This window comes from Nannobrachium achirus, assembly GCF_963921795.1.
Source record: "Nannobrachium achirus genome assembly, chromosome: 18".
NCBI lineage: Eukaryota > Metazoa > Chordata > Actinopteri > Myctophiformes > Myctophidae > Nannobrachium > Nannobrachium achirus.
In genome coordinates this window covers 11116489-11128575 of record NC_137825.1, presented here as the reverse complement: position 1 = coordinate 11128575, position 12087 = coordinate 11116489, and positions in this window count along the sequence as shown.

The following is a 12087-nucleotide window of genomic DNA, read 5'->3' as shown; positions in this document are numbered from 1 at the left end:
CCGGGTGAGAGCAAGTCCTGTGTGGCTGCTTGTCATCACTTCTAGACACTTCCACCCAGGCGCGTCACGCCCATTCATTGTGAGTACGACGCGACACCTCCACTTTCATAAAACCGTGATCTCATCCCCCCCACCTTTTTGGCCGGCCGGGGTGCTTTTTTTTTTTTTTTCCTCCCCTGCGCTGCAAGCTGGCTCTCATCAACACAAACGCGTAGTAGGGGCTATGGCTACTTATATTTCCAGGACAATTTCAAAATAAACATGTTGAATGATCGATTGTATATGAAAAAAATAAAATAAAGGCTCTTGTTTTGAAATGCGCTTCTGTGCAGAGAGGAAATGGCTTTCATAGGAAGTCCCTTTACCTCTCTGTCTTCCGTGCGTATTATGGACTCATGGTGAAATGAACAACACACTACAGGCATAAAGGAATAACATCAAGACAAGACCAGTAGGCTATAGGCATTAAACATCGTCCTCTGCTCCTCTCATCCTAACAACTCAACACTTGGTGAGTCGTGACTCGTGGCTATATATTAGAGTTAGAGTAATGATGATGGAATGGATGCTAATGCTATGCTGCCTGCTGGCTAATGTACACTGTTGTCATGTTGTGGGCTAGTGGCCAGTGTTAGTGTTTCCTAACACTGGGGTCTGGATCGATGCGTGCAAGTTGCTGTAGTAGTAGACAGTGGTGTAAAATTATGTAGATTAACTGAAAAGCTTTTGGAACTGAATGATTATATGATACTGGTGTTGTCTGTCTGTTGGAGTGTTGGTACCAAGAATTACATCTACTATAACTATAGACTATCTTGCTGGCTGGTGCTTGTGGAGAGAGGCAAAGGGAAAGTGTAGTGTTATTGTTTATGTCGACTTCTGCGTTGTTTGCGCAGCTTGCAAAGAAATAAACCGCGGAAATCTGAATAAAACGCGTTCAAATCCGCGAAAAACCGCCATTTTCGCGCGCTCGCTGCGCCCCCCCCCCCCCCCCCCCATGTCATCCCCCCACTCTCTAAGAGGCTATAACGCCGCTGCTTCCACCAATACTCAGACAGACACAACTCATTACACAAGGGACCAGTTGATAGAATGACAACATTAATGATACTTGAACTTGATAACTTCTGTCTTTCATTGGTGCTTTATACTGTCAATCTCAACAACTCACACTTTTTTTCTGGAAAATTATAACATATGGTAATGAATTTGGATGAGATGGTAAAATGAAAGCAAAGGCATTTGTCCACTTCGGGTTAATGTGCCGGTTCTCTGTGTAACAAGAGTCATTTATTGTTTCTTTTATTTGAATGAAGTTCGTTAAAATACAGTCAATGGACACTGTCTAAACACAATGTACTGTCTAGCCTACTCTAGATATTGTATCCCACGCCATTTTCTCTATAATACGTTGTCTGAACAACAGCGCCCTCATCTGGTGGAAGTAAAACTCAGTCTGATCAAACACTCATGTGGTTGCTCAGTCTTCCTGGTTGATCAATGAGCAACGGTAGGTATAGTATATTTTGATGCCAATAATGTTGTACATTTTGAATTCCGGACTTTTACTTGTAACAGAGTATTTCTATATTGCAGTATTGATACTTTTACTCATTCCTCATTCTCAGTTATACTTTGTTCAGCCAGTTCCATGAGAAGAGGGGTGTAAAGATGTGCTTGTAGCGTTCCTAGCCAATAGGTGGCACTGTGGCTTGAATTGTCAGAATAGCAGGGAGAATGTTAATAAACATGAATTTGCCCTTGAGCAGCCAATGTTGTCAGACACTCATTACAGTGTATAAACAATTTTTAAATAAAAACGTTTAGACATAGGCTATTTATACTGTAAGAAACTATCTAAAACTATCGAAAAATATATATATATTAGGCCTACACCAAAGAACAAAAAATACTGGGTGCTCTTGAACAGTGTTCATTGATAGTGATAATTTGCCAGTCCAGGTGAATGAATCAGAATGAATATACAGTAGATTTCTTGAAGACATTTATCTTTGCTAATATAGAGATGTGATTAGGCCTTCTGGCCATTATGCAATATGCATGTATGCATTATGACTGACCCTAGGTTATATAATCCCACTAATAGCTACGATCAATTGAATGCAAAGCTTTGAACAGGTATAACTCCAGTATCGTCTTTAACATTTATTTCCTGATTGATGAAACAGAACATTGTACATTAATATACAGGATGCTACAAACAACATAAAACAATAAACTTGAGCGTGTACAGAATTGTAATGCTGTTGAAATCATTATTTTCCTCAATGAAAGCTCACGTGGTTGTATATGTATGCATTGTAACATTGCAATGTTCAGTCCGACTGACGTGGGATTTGTTTTTGATTTGCAAATATCAGCCTGATAGATCAGCTGGATGGCCTCCAGAGTGTAGTCGTGGTTAGAGCATATGCCGTTCATGCAAAAGGTCGGGGTTCCAAACCCTACCTGGGGTCGACGTCGGCAAGGGCATGCGGTCGCAACGCCAAATCAAATGGATTCAGATCTATGAGCCAAGTCCTCTAGGTGCGTCTTAGGCCTGTCTTGGACAGGACAGGTGTCACTGGACGTAAAACCAACATATCAGCTGGATGAAGTGTCGGTCAGTCTCTAGTTGTGGGCTCGCCTGGAAGGCGAGCACACGTATGTTATCTTCATTATTTATAGTCAGTCAGTCAGTATCTCCTCAAAACTTTGGCGCGATTCACCTCCTACACACTTACACCTTTCAACACCATTCAAATGGTTATGTGTTCAGCTTACTGTGGACACGTGTGCTTGTATTTTTCATATTGAAATGTTTTGTAGTTTTAGAGAAATTTAACCTAGAAAAGAAGAAAGTTTTAGGATCCTGATTGGTTGTGATATGTCCCTGGCAACCGGCGGCAACCAGTGGAATGGCGGACTGTCCCTTCAGGCTATAGAATTTAAAGATTTTACTGTAGGTCCCAGTGGCCTGAAGGGACAGTCAGCCATTGTGTTGGTTGTCAGGGAGATCAGTTGACAGGCTTTTCATTTTTATTACTTCTACTCCGCTACAATTACAGAATTTGACAGCTTTAGTTATTTGTTACTTAAAATTGTGTGTGTTTGTTTGTTTGTTTGTTTGTATGTTTGTCCATCTGTAACTCCACGTTCAGCCGTTGTTCAATTGTCTAAAAACATAATACAAAAATCAATAACACATCTAGCTTGCCCAACATCAACTTTATCCCAGTCCACATGTGCCCACGTGTGTCATAATCTCACAGTAAATGTTCCACTCTGTCTGTCTGTATACCTTTTGTGCAATCTTCTGTAGAGCGAAGTGTCATAATCATCACCAAAGTCTCAGGTTACAAGAGGGAAGGGGGGGGGGGGGGGGGACACATAGAATTCATAGATATAGAACACATAGAATATGTACAGTACAGTACAGTTAGGTACAGTAGAGTACAGCAAAGTACAGTACAATAAGGTAGTCAGGTACAGTAGAGTACAGTACAATAAGGTACAGTCAGGTACAGTAGAGTACATAAAAGTACAGTACAGTAAGGTACAGTAAGGTAGTCAGGTACAGTAGAGAACAGTACAGTAAGGTATAGTAAGGTACAGTAGAGTACATTAAAGTACAGTACAGTAAGGTACAGTAGAGTACATTAAAGTACAGTACAGTAAGGTATAGTAAGGTAAAGTAGAGTACATTAAAGTACAGTACAGTAAGGTACAGTAAAGTACAATACAGTACGGTACAACAGAGTACAGTACAGTAAGCTACAGCAGAGTACAGTAAAGTACAGTAGAGTAAGGTACAGTAAAGTACAGTAGAGTACAGTAAGGTACAGTAGTGTAGAGTAAAGTACAGTAAAGTGCAGCAGAGTACAGTACAGTAAGGTACAGTACAGTAAGGTACTGTAGTGTACAGTAAAGTACAGGAAAGTGCAGTAGAGTACAGTACAGTAAGGTACAGTACAGTAAGGTACAGTATTGTACAGTCAAGTACAGTACAGTAAGGTACAGTAGAGTACAGCGAAGTACAGTACAGTAAGGTACAGTAAGGTACAGTACTGTACAGCACAGTAAGGTACAGTACAGTAAGGTAAAGTACAGTAAGGTAGGGTACAGTACAGCACAGTAAGGTACAGTACAGCACAGTACAGTACAGTACAGTACAGTACAGTACAGTACAGTACAGTACAGTACATACACACACAGGGTATAGCTGCTCAGGTTCACCGCTCCACTTCGAACAGGCCGGACTGGGCCCGTCAGTAAAATGAAAGAGAGCATTGCCTGGGACCTTGACACCTTTTACTATTATTTTTTGGGTGGAAGCGAGCCCACACTGTTTCGAAGGAACAGTATTTCTAGTTTAGATACATTTCTTCTGTACTTAAGCTGACTTATTTATACAACAATAGAAATATGATAAAATATTGTTTTCTAAAAAAAAAAAAAAAAAAGCTCTTAGTCATCAACGGATAAATCAAGATGTCAAAACGGCTAAATTAACATGAACCTAAACTGATTTAACCATGTTCATATTAATACATAGACAACCATTTTCACCTGTACAACTTAAAGGTACATTTTAGTGAACTGATTTGAATCCTTCAGTAGCCTACACTGAGCTTGTAGATCTGCTACTTCTGCATGTGACACCAGCTTGCAACAAGTATAAATCAAGTCTATGAAACATCTTAATCTCTCACACTCATCACATCAGAGTCTGCCTGGCTGGGAGTGATACTCATGGTGTCATATCCTGAAGAGGGCGCTATTGGTCCAGGATGTCTCTTCAGCCATTCAGAGACCTTGGCAGACGATGTTCCATCACTCACTGCAACAGAAGACAACAGACAGCAAGACATTTACAATGATAATAAAAACACACCTGGATGTGAAAACATCTCTACATGTCTCTGTTCCTCACATATGAACCATGATGTCATTTTCACCTTTGATCTCTTACTCCCTTCAGATCATCTTCAGGACAGCCTACCGATCATTATGTATGCAGGAACACACATTTTAATCATTTATTTATGTCCACATGACATGAGAGGATACAATAAGACTCAGTACTTAGTTGGTATATACACACACACACACACACACACACACACACACACACACACACACACACACACACACACACACACACACACACACACACACACACACACACACACACACTCACTATTGGGAGGAGAATCCATGCTCTGTGTATCCTCCTGGTTCAGGGTTGATTCTTGTGGCCCCATCATCACAAGCTTCAACATCCTCTCTATCACCTCCTCCTCTCTCTTCTTCCATTCTTCTGCTGTTAAAGTTCCTGTCAGTCTTTCAAACAGGCTCTTCTGTCATGTCTCATGTGTCGCCAGGTCGTGTCCTGTGTCTCTGACAGTCGAGGGTCGAAAGTGTCCTTTGTAAGAAGACTGAAACACAACAGCGTACATTAATACAGGATCCATCAAACAACGTAAAAAAAAACTTGAGTTTGGACAAATATTGTAATGACATTGAAATACATGTTCACTTCAATGAAAGCTCATATGGTTGTAAATGTATAAAATGGAACATGTTAAGACCAGAGACCGATGCACGATTTTCTTGAAATATGCAAATATCACCCTGAGATAACGGCAAGATGGTATATCAATCGTCTGTACTTAAATCTGATTTATCTTTTATATAAAATCATATTTTGATTAGTAACCAAAGCTCTAGTCATCAAAAGATATGTAGTATACTGATACAGTAAACATCACACACATGTTTAACTAAATGTAATATAATATTAATAAAGACATGGGCTGGGAAATTGCTAGTGTGGTTGGTTGCCCATATACAGTATTGTGATGTCACGTGAAGCTTGACCAATCTTCAAATCCATTTTGTCCAACCAATTTGAAAAGGGACAGAAAGGTCCATTGAACTCAATGGACGTTTTTGGGTTTTGGTGGGCGGACTCTGATGTCACGCTCATGTCACCATGACCATATAAGAAGTTCCCAATGCAGCTATGCCCAAATGTTTCGTATCAGGCACAACAAACAAATCAGTCAGCTCCATATATGGTTAAAATATAAAATAAAGAAACAAGTTTTAAATTATGTGTGATTGATGTGAAACAAACATTCATCTATGAAACATCTTCTTCTCTCACACTCACATCAGCCAGGCTGGAAACTTCACTCATGGTGTGAAATCCACCACTCACTGGAACAGAATAAAACAGGCAGTAAAGAACAATTATAAAATCGTCGCTGTCAGACAGAAACCGTACCTTCATATTTTAAATAAACTACATTGGATCCATTGAAACAGAGGTTAGTTTGTCCATTTCCTGAAAACAGTATTGAACATACAGTAGCTGTAAACAGGGCTCCAGGGTGCGACCTATTAAGTTGCATATGCGATCTAAATTAGATCTAATTTCATAAAGTGCGAGTTAAAACTTAACCAGGTCGCGCCAGTGCGAGTTGAGTGCGTTGAGCAGCAGTGAGAAAAGGAGCGTTTTTTTTTCTCTTCTTGGCTCCGTCCGTTTTGTCAGTGCAGTAGTGGTGAAGGTGGATGGGGAATATGGTAGTTTTATTTTTGAACAAATCAAGCGCTCGCTTTCTCTTGCCTGTGACGTCAACACCCATGCTTGACTCTGTCCAGTCTGCAGCCGTGCACAGTCACAGACGGAGCACATAGTAAATAAACTTGGCTAGGTTGTCGTGATACTAGTGTGGTGTAGTTGTGGATTGGACTTTTTTAATTCGCTTGCATCGCGATGCGGTCGCTATTCTGCATCGATGCGGTGACGTGACATAATCGACTATAGCCTACGTTTGTTGATTTTCCTCAACGGTGATGCGATATAGCTTAGCAACATGCTAACGCTAAATCAACCGGACCTAACATGCCGTTCCATCTGCCTCTTATTAGACAGAACAGAGATTTCTCGCATTTATTATAAGAGAGACAGAGAGAGAGAGAGAGAAAGAGAGAGAGAGAAATGAGGCAGAGAGTCACAGACAGTTCTCAAAGCGGAGAATACAATAATCATCTGTGATTTTACAACACTGTTTCCCAAGCACTGGGTTGGGACCCATTTGTGGGTCGCGAAAACATTTTTATGGGTCCCTTAACGTTTGGTTTCCTACATTTAGTTTTGGATCATTTAAAAACTTTAGAAAAACATTTCATGATTTAAAATACATAAATAAATTATTTTTTCTAATTTCATCAATAAATAAAAATCTAAGAAATTATTAGAAAACACAGGCCTATTTAAGAAGTACTGAAAATAGCCGATCTACAAGCTCACAGCGTGCATTGTGTCTCTGTCTAAGTCCCTAAATATTATAGGATATTCCTATAACTATCTGTAGGCTATATTATATTTTTATTATTATCTTTTCATTATATCTAGAACAATCGGTGGTAGGCAACAAGTCCAATTTTGCTGCATTATTGTATATGAGTAAGTCACTGTTTTACCCAGTTAGAATCGTGCAAATTCACTCGACCCGACCCGAAAAAGGTCAAAGATTTTGCGCCAAAAGTTTTCACCTTGGCCCTGTTTGCATGTCTGTATATCATTATCGAGGCATTCAAAAATGTTATCGAATATCGAAGGCTCTCCTAATATCACACAGCCTTAGTGCTGACCTATTTTGTCAACTACTGCTGCTCATGCAGAGAAACCTAAAGTTCAGACTAAAATATTTAGTAAAATATCAAGTTTGGGTCATTGCTTTACATCAAGGCAAACCTATGGTATGGAAATTAACAACTATCATCACCAGCATGATAACGCTATGTATTAATACCACGCTATACAAAGAAAAAGATGGTGCTACTTAATTTCTGGTGGTGCTACCTAATGAAAAGGTAGGTGGCACCTGTGAAAAAGTTAGTCTGGAGCCCTGGCTGTAAACAGGATATTGATACTCACTGCTTGGAGGACAATGCAGAATGCTGTTCCTTCTCCTGACATCTGGAGGAGTTGATTCTACTGGCTCCTTCACCACAGACTTAAAATAAAGAAAACAAAATAAAGATTTAAAATGTGTTTTATTGAAACGTCTACAGTATGAAGATGCAATGAAACATCTCTTCCTCTCTGACTCTTACATCAGCGTCAGCCTGGCTGGAAACTTCACTCATGGTTCCAACTCCTGTAGAAGGTGTTCCACCACTCACTGGAACACAAGACAACACACATCATTACAGTACCTCCAGTACACACATGCACACGCAAACAAGCAAGCATGCATGCATGCACGCGCACACACACACACACTAGGGTTGTTCGATGTGGCCTAAAAATAAAATCTCGATTTATTTCTCAGAAAAGTCGATTTTCGATTCCGATTTTGATTTTTTTGGTAAAAGAATAATACATTGTTTCAACTATGTTGTTTTCATTTAAAAAATGCAAGGACATGATTTTTTTATTATTGTTTTATTTTTTACATTTTTTATATAGCCAAATAGCCAAATCTAATGTGGTGAGCCCTGCCCAGTCTGACGTGCGCTGCACGTGCATCAAAGAAATTACACATCAAAGATAAAGTAGTATTAATTTGGTGTCGGACCTTGCTTTAGGAGGACCGGGCTGTGCACTTTTTGCCCTGTGCAAGGCTCCAATGAGTAAGAAATTAAGAATTACCCTAATTAAAGTGAAAATCGATTTTACGATTTCTTATTTTTAAAATCGTCCAAAGGAAAAAATCCCGATTTCGATTAAAAATCGATTAATCGGAAAACCCTAACACACACACACACACACACACACACACACACACACACACACACACACACACACACACACACACACACACGTGCGCACATGCACACACGATTATTATGTCATCGCTATCCAGCAGCAGCTGTATCTCAATATTTCACTTTTTTTAGTTTTTTTTCATGAAAACCTTACTTGTATTGTACAATGTCAGAGAAGAATGTTGCACAAAAGTAGTACAAAATGTGGGTATTTATGAATATTTAACCAATGAAACATTTTATAAGAACTTGTGACTTAAAGGACAACTCCGCCCTAAATCACTTCTAGGCTCATTTTCCTACTTATATTGATCCAAAAAGACTGTCCATGGGGTCTATTAGGCACAAATGCCCCTGTTGTCCAGTTTCCCCAGCAGAACCCAGCAGCTCTCATAGCATAGAGTGGAGCCTATAAGCCTATCGCTACTATTTGTGGTCAAAAGTGTTTTTTATTTTTCATGAATGTGGTACTAGTTGTCATTACAAACACATCCTAAACAGATGATATGCTTTTATGTGTTTTACCAAGTCCCGAATATTGACACAGTAGGCTACAGTAGGCCTATGTCCATTTATGGGCATTCCAAGATATGGGCTTAATATTGATGACATCAGGGATCTCCATATATAGGCCTATGGGCACAAAAGGGACAAGGACTGACACACAGTCCTGCTTGTCCATATATGGCCATTAAAGTATTAGTGAATAGAAATTCCCCATTGACTTGAATGGAGAAGATTCTAATGGTTAATTTCCAAACTGCATTTTTCTAGAATACTTCAAGTTCCTATATTGGTATCATATATGAAAACATATAGTCTATCATCTTTATGTGAAAATTATTTTATATTTCAAATCTTAAGAGGAACACACACCGGACGCGGAGGAGGCGCGGAGGAGGTGCGGAAGCGGCGCGTCAAAACATACAGCCCCATTATTTTCAATGAACTAACCCACACTGGCAGTCCAGTTGGGGTTACCGCGGGGGCCCTTCACATGCGTCGATACCGCAAGTCAGCCAAAGAAAGAGTCCACTCTGAGAGTGGGCGGGGTCTATGGTCTGGAAGCAGGCTAACTACAACATGCAATGTCCTAGTCATGAAAACTGTAATTCTTATGACCAGAAGAGGTCAGTGTTGCACTGCAAGCCGGTTTTACAGTGGCTTTGCAGCGCTGACATTAATAGCTGCCTTGCAATGCAACACGTTGTGAGCTTGTAGATCTCCTACTGTATATTTTTCACAGTTCATGTGGTCAATATCCTAAATTAGTACTGTATGCAAATCCAGACAGAATGTAACCCTAAAGTGGCACAGAGACCGAAATAAGGCCTCCGAAGGGGTGTGTGTGTGTGTGTGTGTGTGTGTGTGTGTGTGTGTGTGTGTGTGTGTGTGTGTGTGTGTGTGTGTGTGTGTGTGTGTGTGTGTGTGTGTGTGTGTGTGGGCGCGCGCGCTTTACAGCAGCACTGTGTACATTTTAACAACTGTATGTCATATTATGTCCCACATAATATACACATAATAGGGGGAGAAAATGAGTTTCATCCTGGCATTGGCCAAGGCAGAACTGTCAGTCAAAGCGAAGACTGGCCAATCACAACGTGTCATCCTCACCGGACATGCTTGCTGAGACTCTTGGGTAAGTAAGTGAAGCACTGTAGCAGTATAGGTAATAATATTGAACTATTAGTACCAGTAAGACTCCCTAATCGGGAGATAAGCGACCGTAGGTCACTTATCTCCACAAATAGGGCAAAAATGTGTTTTGCCAAAATCTTCCTGATCCATGTTGATGACATGAGTGTAGACATACTGTGTAGTGATTTTCGTGATTTTAGGGCAAAATCTGTAGGAGCAGTGTCCAAAAATGTGTTTTTAAAAATCGGCCTGGAGGTGGCGCTATATGGGAGAGATTCATGTTGATGGGATGAGTGTAGACATACTGTGTACCGATTTGCGTGATTTTAGGGCAAAAATTGTAGGAGCAGTGTCCAAAAATGTGTTTTGCAAGAATCGGCCTCATGGTGGCGCTAGAAGAGGGCCATGTGAGAAATGAGGGGTGGGGTCTCCGCGCCGGCAAGGCGGACGAATAGGTACCGGCCCCGGCTGTCCCGGTCGCTCCTAGCCGGAGTTACGGCATTTTATGTGAGCTGCAGTGTAGGGGGTCCTCCACTGGGGGCGCCACCACTTTTGCATCCGTTCTGGAGCACCAGGAGTCGGTGGTCCCCGGGAATTCCCCGTGAGCAGCCCCGTTGGGGTGGTCATTTGGTCAGTTTAGCACATTTGGTCATTTTTTACATCTGGGGGTCCCCCAGGGACCTGGAGCTCCGGGGGTCAGGTAAGGAGTGTGTGTGCAAAATTTGGCATGGATCGGGGCAACGGTTGCGGAGATATGAGCAGGGCAAGAGTGTGACGTGTGACAGACTGACTGACTGACTGACTGACTGACTGACGGACTTACACTTTGTGCAGGGTTTGATAGTAAATGCGACCTACGGTCGCAATCAACTTACACAGTACTTTTGTACAGTACAGACTGACTGCTTCTTTTCATGTCCTAGTGTGGTGAAGGTTGACTCTACTATGCCTCATTTAATGTATCTCCCAAGCGCCACAACCCAACTTTTAACCATGTAAGCCATAGGTTTTAAATTGCTTGATTCAATAGGCTATTTACATATTATATATTATATTTGTTTTTATCAGACATGAAAGCCATGAAAGTCTGCCTGTCTGCATATATCATGCTAAATGTAACACCTGGGATTCAAACTTGTGTCTCCCGCGAGAAAGTCTAACATCTTGACCACCAGACCAAAGGCATTTCCCTGTGGACTGGGGGAGATACTAGACTTTTGAGGCCAACAGGCTGTGACTGTGAGTCACTCTGCTACATACGGATCCTTCTAGAAGTATTAGAATATTTTGTAAAAGTACATTTTCTTGAAACTTTAATATATTTCTTGAAACTTTCATATACATTGGACATTCAGTGAATTATTCCAAACCTTTTTTTTTTGTTAAAATAATTTTTATGGCATAGCTCATGAATATCAAAAGTCCATATTTCAAAATATTACAACATTACACGAGACCACTCAAAACAAGGATTTATAATAAAAATGTCAAACTTTTGAAGTCAGTTGCTTGAAGTCCAGTGGGAAGTTTCCAAAGTCGGTTATGATTTGGGCTGCTATGGCATCTGCAATGGGTTTTTTTACACAATCAAATTTTTCGAGAAGGATCTGTATTCTGTATAGAAGAAGCCATGGTCTAATTTATTTATATTTTTTATCATTCACAAGA